The following is a 6,188-nucleotide window of genomic DNA, read 5'->3' on the forward strand; positions in this document are numbered from 1 at the left end:
TTAAACTGTTTCATCGATATAAACGTGACATAGGCCGCCAACTTTTTGTAGTAGGGGTAATAGTAGCGGCCCAACCAAAGCCTTAGTTGTAGAGACTTTTTTAAAAAAGTGGGATCCAGATAGGGCCCTAGTGAGGTATCTATACCAGCCGGGGGAACACGAGGGTGATAGCCGTAAGCGAGCCACCGATCCTATATGGTCAGTCAAAACTTACAACATAGATAAAGTGGATATGAAAGCCGACGAACCTAACTTATACTACTTGAGGGATGGGCCGGGTAGGGGGTTTGTAAGAGAAGAATTATTGATCGTACCGTACGGCACAGTGTTACCTCCAACACACGTTAAGTAGTAGGGGTAATAGTAGCAAGAGCTAAGGGCCCAACCAAAGCCTTATTTAGTAAATAAGGCTTTGTAGAGACTTTTCTTGAAAGTGTTTTAGAACTGTCATTCCCTATACTACTATCTCAGCTCTGCGCACAGTTTCAGTTCAGATTTCCGACCACAATTCAACGTATGACATCACAGTTATCAACTAACGTTTGGTTCCACAGTGCACAATCCCATTTTCATTGTACATTTGTTGATTAAATTGTTACCATTTGATAAATAAGCATCGGAAATGCTTAATCAGAAATCGTGTGATTATAGGTCAGATGATTCCTAACAAATGTGCAAAAGTTGACAAGGATATTTTTGCTACACTAAATTACTTACATGTAGGTCTATGAAAGTTACATCAAGTGGCCCACTGGCACGAGTCTGTACATTTGATTATCTGTGTTTATTATTTCACATATTTAGCGACAATCACGAACACTTAAGACACAGGGCTGTTGCTGGATTATCGTTATAGTAGGGCATCCATCGTATGCTATGACCAGTCCATTCACCAGACCTCAGTGTCATCGAAAATTTGTGGGTGAAAATTCAAAACACAAATAACCCTAGAAACATTTCCTGGAACTTCGTGCTCGAGATGGACAGAATTCAGGGTGGAATATCTTAGGAACGAACTCTTTCTTCCATTCTGAGAGCGGGAATCAAAGGAAAACGGACCAGATATTAACATATTCTAAGATGCTTCGGTCACTGTCTGCAAGAACTGGTAAATTGTTAGCCCTATGCAAAAATGTGATACCACACAAATACTGCCTTACAGGCATAATTTTAGGCCATTAAGTCAGTCATTAGACTCCCAGCTGAAAGAAATAAATTCTATTGACATATGTCTCAACAACATATCTTGATCAAAGGTTTCCTAGGGAACCGAGAATCGGGCATATTCAAAAGTTTGTACCAGTATTTCAAACAACGTTTAAAGACTGAAATATAGAGGGGATATCTTCCACACTCACCGCGAACGCAGTGATCGGCGCTAGACACTTTAACTCCTAAAAGTAACTTACAAGTCATTATATGAACTGATTCTATTTCCTCAATGAATCTGACCTAGATACACCGTCAAAATGGGTGCATAATGAAAACAAACACGTAGTTGTTATTACATAATCAACTACGCTTGTGCCGTTTGCATTGACAAATGTGAAATCACCTTTCTCTTTATCAGTGTCACATCGACCATTCATTATACAGAGGTTCAGGGCACAACACAAGAGTAGAAGAACTCTACCGAAATTATTTAAAGTCACATCACGTGAGTAGCGGGCGGTGTTCATATTGTCACCAAGGTCGGAGAAATCGTCAGTTTCAAGATGCTTTGCAATGTCATCGGTTTATTGAGTCTATGTTAGACCCAAATCCCCACCAGCAAGAATATCCATGTCCCATTTGAATGTAAAACATCGAGAAGTGATTTAAGGAATAGACTTACTCCACAATTTGCGGGTTTGTTTACATACCACGATGACCCGTTTGGTTGTAAATAAACATTTGCAACAAGTCCTTATGTCTTTATCCACACCAAGCAGGGATTTGTCGAATTTCACAAATATAGCATCCTTGCCAATGCCTTGACAACTTTGTGAGGGATTTTCTGATAAGAACAACCAAACCCCATGATAGCCTCCCACGAGTTTTCTCAGCCGGAAGTACAGGGCTTGTAAACAACCCACAGAACACGCTGTGCTCATCTAGTTCACGGCACCAGTTTTCACTGAAACTGATCACATCAAATATAGTCACATAACTTATAAAGGCATGGTCCTCCTGCTTACTGCTTATTCCAGATATATTCCAAAACAAAAAGGATACTGCAGTACAGATCGGAATGAAGAGAAGTTTTAAGGGGGCGATCGTCCAAGAAAGAGAGCGAGCCGCGGGAACATTTCTGTCGAATATTTGCGCTTTGACGATATAGATTTCAAGTCATGGTTTAAGTGTAGGATAAAGCACGACTCCGAGGTAATGGTTGGGAAAGTAAGACCCGAGAACGGAGGGTGGCGAGAAGTAAACCCGAGAGCCTGTAGCCCTCGAGGTCTTACTTCTCTCCACCCAACGGTCGGGGGCTTACTTTCCCAAACATAACCGAGAAGGAGTGCTTTATCATACATGTAAACCGTTACAAAATTTCAAAAACATATCGACGTGGAAACCCATTTCCCACCCGTTAACAATTTCAGCGGTATATCTCGAGAAGTGTTATAGAGACGGCTGAAGGGAGGAGCACGACTCTGGTCACTGTCAGTACAATTCAGTCAGTGAAAGGCAGAGTGAGTACTCGATGGAAGTCTACGACATATTCCTCACACAGTCTGTGTTTCAAGAATATAATGACGAGGATGATTTTGTGTTTCGGTTCAAGGAACCATTAACGGAGAACGTTGGCGACAAAAAAAACGAGAAGCGGATTCCGAAAGCAACTAAATACAAAATGTAATGGGCGACATCAGTTTCCAAAAGATGGCAGGAGGAGCGACGTAGCCGAAGTTTTGGTGATGACATTGCTTTGCCGGGTGAATACTTACGCTGCTCTGTGGTTAAAGTGAGTGCTTATGGTGAGAATTAACCCTTATCTGAAATTTACTACAATATGATTCTATTGATATTTAAGCTTTATGTTTGGTGAAATCAAAGAAACATTTGTTAAAGATAGCACGGTTTTTATTTCAGGACATCGCAGCGAAGCAGTCAGAGCGTATAAGCGCTCTTCATATGAACGAAAGAGCAGTGTTCCGATGTGCTGTACGTGTTGAAAAAGGAGCGAAAAGAGGACCAACCGGCTGCAGAGATATCCAAACCAACTACTGTTAACGTTGGTAAAACAAAGAGGACTGACGCCGGAAACCCTGTTTCTGCTGTCCTGAGTGTCTGTCAAATAATAAGATTTGACGTGTTTACTTTGAAAAGTGTTTTCATGAGAATGGAGGGGTTTCACTGTTGTTACAAAAGTAAAACCCCTGAACAGGTCTTACTTCATAATCATCTGTTGAGAGTTGGTTTTTTTTCTTGTTTTTTTGTTTTTGTTTTGTTTTTTGAGAAGTAAAACCTGTCGTCACTTTTAAAGGGTTATTCCGGGAAAAGAAGTCATACTTAATATATAGGGAGAGAAACCCTTCAGGTTTATATATCTAACATACGCATCGAAAATATACGTCCTCCTCGTATCACCATACTAAGGAAGTTAAACGTCCCCCCAGTTTCTCTGACTTCTGCTAACTTGCGACCCGTGAAGGTCCCGGGGTAGAACATGCCTTCAGCAACCCATGCTTGCCATAAAAGGCGTAAAAGTCGTAAGAGGCGACTAACGGGATCGGGTGGTCAGGCTCGCTGACTTGGATGACACATGTCATCGGTTCCCATTTGCGCAGATCGATGCTCATGGTGTTGGTCACTGGATTGTCTGGTCCAGACTCGATTGTTTACAGACCTCCGCCATATAGCTGGAATATTGCTAAGAAGGGCGTTAAACTAAACTCACTCACTCACTCTGCTTACTTGCCCTTACTAGCTCGTGCGTTTACAGACCGCCGCCATATAGCTGGAATATTGCTGAGAAGGGCGTTAAACTAAACTCACTCACTCACTCTGCTTACTTGCCCTTACTAGCTCGTGCGTTTACAGACCGCCGCCATATAGCTGGAATATTGCTGAGAAGGGCGTTAAACTAAACTCACTCACTCACTCTGCTTACTTGCCCTTACTAGCTCGTGCACGCTGAGAAAAGTGTTCTGACAACGTAGGTCACGTAGCTTATCACTTGGCTCTGCTAAGGTGCAGGTACGGGTATCGATAACGATATACCCATAAAAGCAATCCGTGTATATCCCCCCTTCGACCTTGTTCCAATGTATCCAGAATCCAAGATCTCGAACAACTTCAACAAGTTTGCTCAAAGCAGCCGCACACTCAGCAGATGACACAATTCACCAGAAATCGTCTATGTCTGCAACTACAGTGTATCCATACTTCACCTTCATAATACGACACACTGCCGCGCTTACTGTCCGAAAGATATGGGGGCTTTGTGAGCCCCATAAGGAACTTTAGTATCATACATGTACGTGACACTCTGGTCACCACTGAAACACCAGCACATGCCAGTTAACTCAAAGTTACTATTGTGCAAACTCACTGAGCGATAAGCGCATTTAGCTCAAGTTTTGCTAGATAATATCCTGGTTTGATTAACTTCAGAGCATGAGAAGGATCCATAAATTCCGTTTACAATTCACTGTGAAACTGTTCATTCCCTTGTCAACGGGTACACGCCAGGACTTGATTTAACAGATTTTAAGCTACCTTGTTGCACAACCAAATTCCTGTTGCAACACAGTGTGTTAAAACGTCAGTGACTGAGCGAGTTACTATTTAACGTCGCATCGGCAATATTGCAGCCATATCGTGACTAGAACGATTTATTAAAAAATACAAATGAATTAATAGCGCATACATTGTAAAAACCTGTCAACGACGGACAGTAAAACTAACTGGAATATCACAGAATAGAATGTAAAACTAGTGATTAGACCTATAACAATGTATCTTTAAAGGACAATACAATATACAAAATGAGCTGTAGGTTGCCAACAACTGAAGGTAGATCACCATACTAAGGACCATGGGGACTTACAGTATATTTGCTTCCTGCATGGACCCTAGCTGGATTTACATCATCACCTCAGCTGTTAGCAGTCTAGCCATACAGTAAATGAACACTTTTTCTACGATTAAAAACGTGGAAAACTTAAATTTACATCAGATGTTTTGGGACTTAAGTACCCTCTCAGGAGGACAATTATTTTACAGTACTTCAACCTCCTTTGAGGGTACAGCCACAAACGATTTGTGTTACTAATTTAATCTTTCAATTATAACATATTTATATATTTACAATTAATATAACAAATCTAATTCCTTTAAAGATGCAATAATTACACGAGGACTAATATTGCTAAAGAGATCCTTCATAGTTCGTGAATTAAAATACTGATCCCTTGTGATGGAATACCCAACACAGTCAAGCAGGATATGCTTGCCCGTGATTCTTTCATCACAAGGGATACAAAACGGAGGATCCTCACCTTTAAGCAAATATTCATGTGTATATCTTGAGTGGCCAATGCGCTATCGTCGCATGATGACCTCTTCAAATGTGGACTGACAACCCAAGTAGCTGTAGCCAATATAGGGTTTTATATAAATAGCATGTTATTTATTGATGTCTACTTGAGTGACCCACTTCTTTTGCATCAGATGACGGATGAAAGTTCTAATGATGGCTTTGTAACCAGAGTATGGAATAAGAAGCGGTGTCACAGATTTGTTGAGTGCTGCTTTTGCAGCAAGATCGGCCATTGTATTCCCAGAAATGCCAGCGTGGCTGGGTAACCAACAGAGGACGATGTCGTACTGGCCAGCAGCAAGATCATTATACAAGTCAATGATTTCAACAATTATTATAAAGTTCATGTTTGCATGAAATATTTTTTTATAGCCTGAAGGCAAAAAAGAGTCAGAATAGATTATATACTGTTTATGTCTAGGATGTCTTTCAATATATTTAAGAGCCGTTATATAGCGTTTACTTCTGCAGTATAATTAGAGCTGCCATCCGGTAATCTAGAAGACATTGTTCTGGATCCAATGACAGTGGCGATAAAAACGTCACAGGATTCGTTGCACATAAACGTATGTCCATGATGCAGTATCCATGAAACCATAGCAACACAGATAAACAGCTTGATTTATTGTTGATTTATTTCTCAAAAACTGAAATGCACATTGTA

Source organism: Haliotis asinina, chromosome 4, assembly GCF_037392515.1.
Source record: "Haliotis asinina isolate JCU_RB_2024 chromosome 4, JCU_Hal_asi_v2, whole genome shotgun sequence".
NCBI classification, from domain to species: Eukaryota; Metazoa; Mollusca; class Gastropoda; order Lepetellida; family Haliotidae; genus Haliotis; species Haliotis asinina.